Source organism: Pituophis catenifer, unplaced genomic scaffold (assembly GCF_029215685.1).
Source record: "Pituophis catenifer annectens isolate HBS135680 unplaced genomic scaffold, rPitCat1.0.hap2 SCAF_6, whole genome shotgun sequence".
Classification (NCBI taxonomy): domain Eukaryota; kingdom Metazoa; phylum Chordata; class Lepidosauria; order Squamata; family Colubridae; genus Pituophis; species Pituophis catenifer.
The window spans coordinates 57,693,553-57,706,581 of record NW_027256886.1 but is presented as its reverse complement, the minus strand read 5'-3'; the positions used below and the strand labels follow the sequence as shown (position 1 = coordinate 57,706,581).

The 13,029-nt window shown below is 38.8% G+C and overlaps 1 protein-coding gene across 1 annotated transcript in view; it reads right to left on the bottom strand.

Annotated features, from left to right (window-relative positions):
• Positions 1-10,997, bottom strand: part of ZRANB1 (zinc finger RANBP2-type containing 1) — a 61,024-nt gene extending 50,027 nt beyond the window's left edge. The window contains exon 1 of the mRNA XM_070945585.1: positions 10,947-10,997. The gene's annotated coding sequence lies outside the window, so the exon portion shown is untranslated. The remainder of the gene's footprint in view (positions 1-10,946) is intronic.
• Between the last annotated feature and the right edge of the window lie 2,032 nt (positions 10,998-13,029).

Genomic DNA, 13,029 nt, shown 5'->3' with positions numbered 1-13,029 from the left:
TAGAGAAAAGATGAGTTATATTATATATATATTTATATTCAATCCAAACATGAAATTGCCGATTCAGAGAAAGCATGTGATAAAATGAATAGCCTTGAAGTATTACATTTTTTGCAAACATGGTGTAGAAGATTGTTTGCTGAATACAGTAATAGCAGTATTTATGTGATGAAAGTAAAGCATGTGTACAAATAAATTGAATTCTCAGCAAATGGCTCAACAAGTTTAAGTCAAGCATCTGTGGCATTCCCTTGTTTAATGTATTAACAGTGAAATGTACAAGGAATGCTTTCAAATGGATTTAGAACTGGATGAAAAATTATATCCAATGAGCATACATCAGCATCTCCACATCCAGTAGAAGAGAAGTGTCAAATGGAGAACTATAAAGCTCCATTAGCTAATAAACTTAGATGGCAGATAAAGAAAACATCAAATTTACAAGATCATACAAAACACATAATAAATAAGTTAGAGCAGTGGTCCCCAACCCCCGGTCCGCGGACCGGTGCCGGGCCGTGGAGTACCTGGCACCGGGCCGCGCAGCGGCCGGGGGACATAAACGCTGCAGCGCAAAGGCTCCTGGGCCGTGCGCAAAAGCTCCTGGGCCGTGCGCAATGGGCCGTGCGCAAAAGCTCCTGGGCCGTGCCCCCACCCCTGCGCGCGCTCAGCGGGCCGCGGCGATAAAAAGGTTGGGGACCACTGAGTTAGAGGACAGAAATAGGATTAAGAGTGCCTTTACAAGCTGAAACAATGGGTAAAAACCAACAAGATGAACACCAACAAAGAGAAACACAAAGCTAAACTTGGATAGGAAAAATCAAGGTCATGGGAGGGGGGGAACCATATTAGGCACTGGTACTTGCAAAAAAAAGATTTAGTTTTCTTGGCAGATCACAAACTGAATATCAGCTATAGAATAATGCAATTCCCAAAAAAGCAAATGCAGTCTTAAACTACATCAGAGTTACAGTCTATTCCTCCCTATTCTGAAGTAAACAGTCTACACCTAGAATACTGTATTCAGTTCTGAACAACCATTTTAAAAAGGAACAGACAAACTGGATTGTGTCCAAAGTAAGATTAAAAGGGTCCTGGAAGTAAATACTTGGGGAATGGTTGGAGATATGGATATATTTAGGCTAGAGAAGAAAAGACAGCTGTGTTCAAGTATCCAAAGGGCTGTCATGTTAGAAGAGAGGGAAGAATTCTTCAGAGTTCTTGTAGAAGAAAGAACAAGAAAATATGTAAAACTCAAAAGAGGTTGGATCTTTCAGAAAGACAACAATCAGAAAAATAGCTAAGGATTAAATATGAAATACTTACAGGAAAGAGAAATAAAGGTTTTGGAATGGCCTTTGCAGTCCCCAGACTTAAATATTATTGAAAATTTGAGGAGAGATTTCAAACATTCAATACATGCAAGACCCAAGAATGTTTCTGAGCTTGAAGAATTCTGCAAAGAAGAGTAGGAAAAAATTCCCAAAACATTATTAAAGGTTTAGAAGTTATTATAGTAACTAGTAACATAGTAACATAGTAGAAGAAACGTTGTCTAAAGGTCTGGGCTTGCCACATTCATTGTTTGCTGGTTTAACATCTTCCATATCAGTTCCGGGCACACAGGGACCCAAGGTACAGGAAGTGGAGCATGGGGAAGACCTTGCGAGGGCCAGAGCCTCCAATGCCTCCACCAATTAGAAGGCATCTCATGCTCCACTTAATGACCCACATGTTAATTTAATCTTTCATTGGGGAGAGCAGGGATGGCAAGGTTGTTAGGTAACGATTGCTGCAACATGCAACCATAATGGACAGGCTCCATTACAGTCATATTTCAAGGACTACCTGTACACTGGTTTACATTCTGTTTTATTTCTACATTGACCAACAAAACAAATACAATATTATAAAGATAATAAATCTGTAATGTTCTCCTTTCAAAACAAGATGAAAACCAGTAGTACTGCAACCAAAATGTCTCACAAAGGTGGAGAATATTTTATTAAATTAATTTTTCAATCAAAAGTAATTATCTGATCACTAGAAACAGCATATTCAAATTGTTGCAGACTGGTGGTTTTACTGCATGGAATGCTTCTTGAAATTTATAAAACAAATAACCTATGCATGAATATGTATCAAACTTTTCTTATTAAGCTACCAGTCAATCCTCACATTGTTTATACTTACATTGTAGTTTGAAAAGGCAAAATGGAATGTATTTAGTTTTGGCAGCCTTATATAGACCAAAATATAATCCTTTGCACATTTGTTTGAGAATAAGCCTATTAAACTCAGTACGAGATGCTTCTAAGCAAGTATGCAACTGTTCAAAAATATGTTGGATATTTAATAATGTTCTAGGGAACAGATAGACTAACTTTATAAATGGAGTTTCTTTGTTTTGGTACAAAATTTGCAAATATGTCTGTAATATATTCTACCACATATTTTAGATATGAGTGGAACAAATTCACAATCATGCCAGTCTACTCTATCTGAAATATAAAATATTTAACAACAAAGAATCATAAACCAGAATCGAGACATTGGATTGATACTGATAATAAATGGAAATATTTTTATGTGAGTAAGTGAGAATTCCATGAAGTGAATCAAGATAAAAATGGTGAAAATATTAGGGGAAATAGCATATTTTAGTATAAGGAGGGACAAGGGGGAAGCACTAGTCATTTTTTTAAATAAAGACAGTACATTTACAGATTATTTAAAATATATTTATCATCAGTATCAAAAGTATAAATATTTGAAAGTATATAATGGAAGTTGTAACACCTTTCCTCCTCATAGTAAACCACTACTTAAATTAGACTATGACTTCAAAAATACTCTATAATGTAATAAGAATCTGAAACTAAAAAAGTGCAAAACTCTGAGCACAGAAACATTTCCATCTGTCTGAGACTTCTTCAAATAAAACCAATTTTAAAATTAATAATTATTTCTTAACCATGCACCAATGCAAAGCTCTCTATGAAACTTATCTTAAAATACAATTCTCTCCTATTAGATTAATTATAGTCATATTAAACAGTACCTCAGTATATTATCCTACTTTTCATGTTAAAACTGAAAGATAACAATAGTGATACAATATTTTTAACTTTTCCATCACTGCAATTTTCATGTAAATTAAAACCACTGCTGAGAAAATAGGTTTCAGGTCTTTTCCACTTAAATCTATTCCATTTCTTTGTTCTATCAATTTCTAACTTTAATCTTCTGCTTTCCTAAGTAGTACTGTTTATTTTTGCTTCTCTGCCTTCCAAGAGATTTGTGACTTCTGAAACACATTGGCAACATAGATGACTTACTTTGTGATTATTTTTTTTTCCCAGAGGGATCAATCTCCATTACTGCTTTTGTCCCATGAAGCCTTTGCATTATATCAAATAGTAGTCTAGTTTTAACAAACTTATTTATCTACTTCTAAATTTACTAAACAGCATAAAAATCTCCTCAAATAAAATTAAAGGAAATACAGATCACACATTAAGCCTTTCAAAGAAGTCTTTTAAAAGCCATTTCTCTGTATAATTCAAAAGGTTATACACATACTGTCCTTGACATTACTATTTTATGATTTGCTGAACATAGCAACTGGTTCTTATGTATTTTATGACTATGTTGCATTTTTAACTCACTCAGGGCTAAAACTTATGTTAATTTTGTCGAAGTCCACCAACAATTATGTAAACAAATGTAAGCCTATGCTACTAATGATATGTTAATACAATGCACTATTTTACTTTTCATTTGATATGCTAAAATGTCCCATCCAGTACTTGGTTGTTTTTTGGGATTTCATGAGAGCATATTTATAATTTATTATGGATTGACTTTTTTTTATGAATGTTTTTAAATGGGTATTGTTGTTTGTTTATAGGATGTTTTCATTATTTATTTGTAACCCGCCTTTATTATTTTTAGAAATAACTCAAGGCAGTAAACGCATCCAACACACCTTCCTCCTCCTATTTTCCCCACAACCACCACCCTGTGAAGTCTCTGTATTGAGATGGGGGTTGTATTTCTGGAACCTTTTAAATTATGTACTTCATATTGTTACAGTATGTAGGTAAGATGCATTTGTGGGATCCAAGCAACTAACTGTATATTTGCAGTTAGTGCTAGTGGGATGTAGAAATATAGGTGACCCATCAGATGCGGCAGAAAGGATATGTTGCAGCTCCCCTCTATGAGAGAATGTCATCCAATCATTGTGTTTTAATTCCATTGGCATCCTTCAGTCTCGAAAGACTATGGTATCGTGCTCTGGAAAGAGGTCCTAAAACAGCATCTTGTGTGACTAAAAAGGCCAATTCGAGAGTGGCAATCCCTTCCACACTGAGGGCAGATACTTATGGACAGTTTTAGCAAGGCCTGCCAAGACTTTGGACTAACAATCAGCCTGAAAAAAACACAAGTCATGGGTCAGGACGTGGATTCACCTCCCTGTATTACAATCTCTGCACAAGAACTGGAAGTCGTCCATGACTTTGTGTATCTCAGTTCAACTATCTCTGACACTCTTTCTTTAGATACTGAGCTGAATAAATGTATTGGTAAAGTGACCACCACATTTTGCAGACTTACAAAGAGAGTATGGCTTAATAAGAAGCTGACGGAACATACAAAGATCCAGGTCTATAGAGCCTGCGTCCTGAGCACTCTCTTTTACTGCAGTGAGTCTTGGACCCTTTTACACATGGCAGCAGAGAAAGTTGAACACCTTTCATATGCGCTGTCTCCGACGTATTCTTGGCATCACCTGGCAGGACAAAGTTCCAAATAGCGCAGTCTTGGAACGTGCTGGAATTTCTAGCATGTATACACTATTGAAACAGCGACGTCTACGCTGGCTTGGGCATGTCGTGAGAATGGCTGATGGTCGGATTCTGAAAGATTCTCCTGTATGGAGAATTAGTGCAGGGAAAGCGCCTCAGAGGGAGACCACAGCTGCAATATAAGGATATCTGCAAGAGGGACCTAAAGGCCCTGGGAATGGACATTAACAACTGGGAAACCTTGACCTCTGATCGTTCAGCTGGAGGCTAAAGACACAGCATGGCCTTCTCCAATTCGAAGAGACACTTGTTCAGCAGGCTGAGGCAAAGAGGCAATCCTGGAACCAGCGAAATCTGGGGGCTGGGCAGGGGACAGAATGTATCTGCCCTCCATGTTTTAATTATTGTTTCATTTATTTTGGTTGGTTTCATGCTGCCTTCTGGATTTTTAACTTTGTAAGTCATCCAGAGTCACAGTAACGGACAGAGCTATTAAATAAATAAAGTAACATTCTATACTTTACAGCTGAAGTCAAAAAAGTGTCTAGTGATTAAGGCACCAGGTTAGAAAGCAGGAGACTATGATATCTCAAGTCTCACCTTAGCCATAAAAGCCAGCTGAGTGACTCTGGGCCACTCATTCTTTCTCAGCACAACCAGGGTGGATTTGATTTAAATCGAGTTGATTTAAATCACAATTTAAATCATGATTTAAATCACTAGTAAAAAGGCTTGATTTAAATCAACTCGATTTAAATCATAATTTTTAAAGAGCAACTGTCATCTCTGCTACTCCTTTGACCCACTATTGACTCACCGATAGTCCCAGTGTTGCAGGATATACAGCCTCATGCTACATAACTAAGCTCCATTTCATGCTGAATAAACTAAATTATTTATGTATCTTAAATAAAAAACTATCTTACGATAGATTTTTACCCCAAAAGTTTTTTATTGAAATAAATTCGATAAAAATAAAAAAAATCCAATTTAAATCAAAAAAATCTGATTTTTTTTTATTTTTTTAAAAAAATCATTGGTTTTTATCCACCCTGAGCACAACCCATCTCACAGGTTTGTTGTCCAGAAAATAGTGGAGGAAGGAGTTATTACATATGTTTATCACCTTGAGATAGATATAAAAATAATAAAGATGGGATATAACAGTCAGGTTGGGAAGCACCCAGCCTGGTAGGGAGAAGACCTCAAGCATGAAGTTATCCTAGAGTCACTGTGCAACTGCAAAAAAGTTAGAACTAACTCCCTGTGCCCCCACAAGTTCCTTGGAGCCTTATCTATTTGTTCCCAAGGGTAGGCTGCTAGACTGGGGGATTCCTGCATTATGGTTAGAATATAATAAAGTAGTTAGCTTGAACTACTCATATATGGATCTGATTGTTCATGCCTGATAAAGCTTGGGAAAACACTGATTTGGTAGTCATGCACTCTGGGGAAAACATGTTTGAATTAAGGCCACTAGCATACCTATACCTCCTACAACTTGTCACACCCAATGATAGTTAAATTCCTTCAGGAGTTAAAGAACTTAACTCAACCACATAGCTTAGCTACATTTATCTCAGGAGGGGAAAATACTTCTACAAGAAGACACTGATAGGTGCATTAAGTAACCCGTAATGTTTTTAATGGGCAAATGAAATGCAGGAAAAAAAAATAATCTTCACACCTTGACAAACAAAAACTGCATATGTTAATGACAATTCTTTAGGTTTCCATTACAGCTATGTGTACTAATCAACATGGCACCATATTTAATGCAAAAATCAATTTATGAGAACTTTTTATCATTATACTCTTTTCTAGGTTCTGCCACAGAGCAAACAGCATTTGGAATGCAGTCAAACTTCTCAAAATGTGACCATTTGATAGAAGTTAGTATAATTGCTACTCAGAAAAATCACAAATCCCACGGGCATACTTAATGATGGTATATCTCTGAGGACTAGGGTAATTTGGAATAATTCTTCTCATTAAACAGCTATAGCAAATACATACATCAGGATTAACACATACCAATATAGTCGTTTCATTCTACCATGAATGGCAACCAGAATTATCACTTCCTTCCTTTTCATAAACAAGGACATGAATAAGTGCTAACTTAACATGAATAACAGTCTTCACCACTACTATTCTGAACTTGTATTGTGGTACTTTAAACTTTAGAATAAAAATACTGAACTTAAGACATGAACTTAATTAACACACATTCATTAGTTGCAACAGTATCTGTCACTAGGCACATATGGTTGAACACAAACATTAATTCTACTGAAGCTACAATGTACAGGTAACCCGTGTTTAGTGATCATTCAAAGTTACAATGTTCAAAGGAACTAAAAAAAAGTGATTTATGACTGTTTTTCATACTTATAACCACTACAGCATCCTCAAGGTCATGTGTTCAAAATTAAGAGGCTTGGCAACTGAGTCATATTTATGATGGTTACAGTGCCCCAGGTCATGTAATCACCTTTTGTGACCTTTTGACAAGCAAAGTCAATGGGGAAGCCAGATTCATTTAACAACCAAGTTACTTAACAACTACATTGATTCACTTAACAACTGTGGCAAGAAAGATCGTAAAACTCACTTAACTATCTTGCTTAGCAGCAGAGCTGTTGAGCTGTTATGGTCGTAAGTCAAGGACTACCTATATTAGGCTTTAGGTTTCTCAAAGCAAAGCTTTTGGGATAGTTTTAGTTCAATCAGAAAAATATATTGGAAATGGATGCTTTTATTATTGTATCACTTAAAATAGGTTTTAAGTATTGCAGTGTGAACCTATCATCCCAATGTTATTTGTTCTGTGCCAATTGCCCATACCTCTCAAAACTCAATTTAGGTGCTCATTCCCATTTCTAAAACCTTAAAAAGCAATTAACCAAAGTGCAGGGCTGATTTGTTTCTGGCCTCAACAATGCCAAAGCTCTGCTTATAGAGGCATGCACAGTCCAAACATTAAATATTTCAGATGTCAAGATCTGGTTCTCTAAGGAGTTCTTTGGAATGAATTACAAGCTGCCCATTATGATTACTTTTCTTTTTCTTTCTTTGGTGGAGATTGCTTTTCCTTGCCATTTGTTAGTGAAAAATACTGTATGGTTATTTTTTCTTTTAATGCTATTCTTTTATTATGAGCCACGATGGCAATGGTTAGTATGCAGTACTGCAGACTACTTCTGCTGCCTGCCAGCTGTCTGCAATTTGGCAGTTCAAATCTCACCAGTCTCAAGGTTGACTCAGCCTTCCATCCTTTGGAGGTCAGTAAAATGAGGACCCAAATTGTTGGGGGCAATATGCTGATTCTGTAAACCACTTAGAAAGGGCTATAAAGCACTATAAAGCAGTATATAAGTCTAAGTGCTATTGCCATTATTTATATAACATTATTGTTTTTATTTGCATTTCATACCGTGTTTCCTTGAAAATAAGACACTGTCTTATATTTTTTTGAACCCTGAAATAAGCACTTGACCTTATTGCCATGCGCTCAAAAGCCTGATTGGGCTTATTATCAGGGGATCTTATTTTGGGAGAAACAGGGTATTATATTATAGCCCATTCTGATTTCTCTTTGGATGAGTAGCTTTGCTCCTATAAAAATTATTTCCAATGAATTTTAGGGCAAAAAATAAATAGCAAATAAAAATAATTTTAAAAGTTTGGTTCTGGTATAATAAATTATGATGTTTACTTATTACTTTGTGATTTCAATGTACTAGGATTCCACAACATCTTATTACAGGTATCAGGAACCTTCCCAGCTGATGGATACTACTGCATAATTTCATTGAATTTGACAGGTTCCTAAATAATTTGAATAATGAAAATATAAAATAAAATAAAAGGCTATAAATGTCAAGATCTTATGATAATTCACATAGAAATACAAATATCCTGGGAAACTGGTATTTTCAGTAAATCAGTGGATGTCATCTATTGTCATTGTGAGCATCTCAGAATCAGTGGGTATCAAAATGCAAACTCCCAATTAAATAGAAGTTCATAAGCAGAGTCATCTGCAAAACAAAAATTAAAAAAGAAACCCCCTGAATAGATTAAAACAGAAAGTTTTATAATTGTAAGAAATAAGGTATTTTAAATGGTAAAACTATAATTGAATAATTGCTATTATTTAATGGCACTAAATTATGCTCACTTGTATCCTTCCACGAATATAAGAGATAAATATTGCCTCCAGAATCACAGAATGTATGAAGTAAGAAGCATGCATCAGTTATGTCATCTCCCATGAGTTTGAGGAGAGGTATCTCTTAAATTATAAGAACATTCATACAACTACAGAACCCTACAATTGTATCCAAACTACATTTTGGTCATTCTGCTTATCCAAACTTCTGTACTGATGGCTAAGACAAAGAGATTGCCTTATATAACAAGTTTTAGATAACATGCCGAGATTGCTATTAAAATGCCAGAAAATATGTAAGAGTAAAAAAGAAAATACACAAAATAACATACATTCTCAAACAAACAAAACCAGCATGGGAAACATGTAAACTTCGGAAAGTGTTATCTGTAGTAGTCCAGGCATTCCCTAAAGTGACTTGAATGACCTCTAAAAAAAACCCTTTGTTGCAATATTAGAAGAACCTTAGTGGGTTTTTTTTAAGCTTGAACTTATTAGTACAAATTCTCATACGGCCTGATGCGGTTTGTAAACATGAACAAATCAAAGATCTACCCTATTTTTTTTTATATAATAATAAAAAAAAACTCCTTGACTGCACAAAGTAATCTCAATGTCACTTTTTAAGCAATGATAAAGATTGTAACCTCTGTACCTTACAAATCCAGCGTTTATAGCAAGCTGTTTTGCAATATATATAGACAGGCACGGGTTATAGCTATTTGAATAACGACAGAGGGGGGGGGGAAACAGCAGAGGTATGACCTCACTGTAGTAAGAAGTAGATACTGCAGCACTGAAGGTAGATAACTAAGAATTAGAAAGACACCTGTCTTCCCCTGCGTTTGGAAAAATGCTATTTATATTAAAGCTTGGACACCACAAAGGCCCCCAGGGTATTTCACAAGCAGCACTAATCCAAGCATTGTGGTACTAAATTCCCTCTTTAAATAACAGAAACGACGATACCAAGGCAGAGAGCGCACTGTCCATCAGAAAACACACACACACACACACACACACCACACACACGGGGAGGTAAACAAAACAAGAGTTACACTATCCAGTGGCTTCCCAAAAGCCTCAGAGGCAAAGAGTTGTGTGACTCAGGACACATGATCGGCAAACATATAATATTTAAAGCCAACTCTGTCGCTAGCAACCACCAAAGGGTGGAATGCCTAGTAAACAACCGAGTTGCAACAGAATCCCTCCCTCCCCAGCAGGTGCCGGGAGATCCCAGAAAGCGGGGGGGGGGGGAGGGCACCCACGACTAAGCGATCCCGACCTCGCTCTTTTTTTTCTTCCCTCAGAGGGACATCAAGTCAAATCCACACCGTAGTAGGAAGTTTTAGAAACATCCCACAGCTCGCTCTCTCCTCGGCGCCCTTCGAAAGCTTGACGGGCGAGCAAATAAAATACGGCGCCGAGACAGGACCCGAAAGAAATTATTTTCGGACGAACTTTAAACAAAACGTAATCTTTTTCTTTGGGGGGGGGCTGTTGTTTGAGGGGGGGTATGGTAAAGCCCCCCCCTCCCTCCCTCCCTCCCTCCCTCCCTGAGCAAGAAGGCCTTGGGACTTCTTCCCACTTCGGCAAGCCCAAGAGCGGGCGAGCCTGTCAACGCGGGGAGGAGAGGGACGAGAGAAAGGCCCGGGACTCAGGTAGGATCCAGGAAGAGAAGGAAACGAGAAGGAGCTGATCTGGCTCCCTCAAGGACCACCGGACCTTTCGCCTCCTCCGCTCCTCTCCTCCTTCCAAGGAGAAACTCCATATAGCCTTGGTCCAAAAACTGCCTTACGTTCAAACCTGGACCGAGGGGCGGGGGGGGGGGGGGGGAATTTAAAAGAAGGCTTCATCCCGAGACGATTTTTTTCCCAAGTTCCGAAAGGCTGGTAAAAAGCATTATTATATCCCTCCCCATCGCAGAGCGCCCGAGGAAAAGGGAGGCTTTTCCGTACCTTGCAAGGCTGTTCAGGGATCCCGCGAACCGTCTCCTCAGCAGCTGGCGCCTATCCCCCTCATCCACATCCCACCCACCCATGCACTGCGCCGTACCGCAAGCTGCGGCTAGCTGCGGCCTCCTTGCTTTCTCCCCACCCCCCCTCCCCCGGCTCAGGACATGGTTTCTTCCTGGAGTGGCTCGAAGGACGTAATCAGTCGAAGGACGCTACCACCCAAACGGGAGGGGGGGTCAAAAGGACGAGCGAAGGCGATCCCGCCGCCCTGTAATCTATCCCCGCTCGCCTAATGGCGGCGGCTGGAGTGGCCCAAAGCAAAATAAACCCCCATACGGCAAAGTGACTGGAGCTCGCACGTCAGTCCGCCCGGCCTGCAGCCCTGCCGCGCTCTCATTCGCCAAGGAAGCACTGCCAGGCAGCCAATGGAAGAACGTCTCATTGAAAACGAACAGCTGATGTCATGTCGTTCCAATTTGGCGGGGCGGGGGGGCCGGTGATTGTGAGGATGCTCGAGAACTCTAGCCTTACTCTCTTCTCCGGGCTTTTAAAAAGCGGGGACAGGGGAGACACACACCCGCACGCCTTTTCTACCCATCTTTCTTGGGGCTCCAGAGACCTGGCCAGACAACCTTCGGGGCTGGCAAGCAGCTTTTTCTACCGTTGCCTTTTCGGGTTTTGCGCCCTGAAATAGAGAGAATCGCCTCCCACCCCTCTTCATGAACTGGTAGCTGCAGCGCTTATCAATTCAGAGCTCTCATTCCCTCCAGCCTTCTCCTTCCTGTTGCGGTCCTGACAGGTGCTTCTCATACTCTGATCCCTCCGCTTAATATTGTGTGTACAGAAGAGAGTGAGATTCACAATTCCACATAGAATAGAATAGAATAGAATAGAATAGAATAGAATAGAATAGAATAGAATAGAATAGAATAGAATAGCATGCACTGCGCCGTACCCAATAGAATAGAATAGAATAAAATAGCTTTATTGTCGCTTTGAATGTACACTAATTGGCATACATTAAAGTGAAATTTTGTTGCATACAGTGATCAAAGGGTCACCACCTCCAATATATATTGCATAATATAACACAAATAAATAAAAGATATAAATACAGAATTATGCACATACCCACATATATGTTACAGAGAAACAACAATCTAGTTCAGATGTATACCTGTACATGGCGAGAGAAACGAATCTTGCGAGTTTACCAGACGGATGGTATAGGGAACAAACCTATTACAGAACTGAACAACCTGTCTTGCAGAAAGCCCAATTTCTGGGCTTTGGGCTGGCGGTTAAGGTATCAGACCAATAACTGAGAGACTGCGTTCTAATCCCGCCATGGATGCCAACTGAGTGACAATAGGCCTGAGCTCCTCTTTCAACCCTAAGAAGCAATGGCAAACCACTGCCAAAAACTTGCCAAGAAAGCTGCAGGGATTTCTCCAGGCAATTACCAGGAGTCGACACTAACTTGAAGGCCTATAGAGGTAATCTTTGAATTTAACAACAGTTCATTTAGTGATCGAAGTTACCACGGCACTGAAAATAGTGACTTACAACCATTTTTCACACTGATGACTATTGCAGAATCCCAGTGGTCATGTGATTTACATTCAGATGCTTGACAACTAACTCATTTATGACTGTTGCAGAGTTCAGGGGTCATATTGCAACCTTCTGACAAGCAAAGTCAATGGAGAACCCAGATTCACTTAACAGCCCTGTTACTGATTTTAATACCTGCAGTGATTCACTTAACAAAGGTGGCAAGAAAAGTCGTAAAATGGGACAAATTCAGTTAACAAATTTTTCACTTAACAATATAAATTTTGGGCTCAGTTGTGATCGTAAGTTGAGGACTATCTGTACATAAAATTACCAAACATTTCTTATTGACAGTTATTAAGATTGCCCAAAGAGTTAAAAATTCCAGTCCCAAATAGGATGCTTCTGGCTTTATGACCAAATCCTGTAAGGACAATGGAATATGGGCAGCTAAACAATGGAAAAGGGATGGAGCGGAGGCTAGTGATGCCCTAGATAAACTAAGACAGGGCAGCTTTCGCAATGAAGTGCA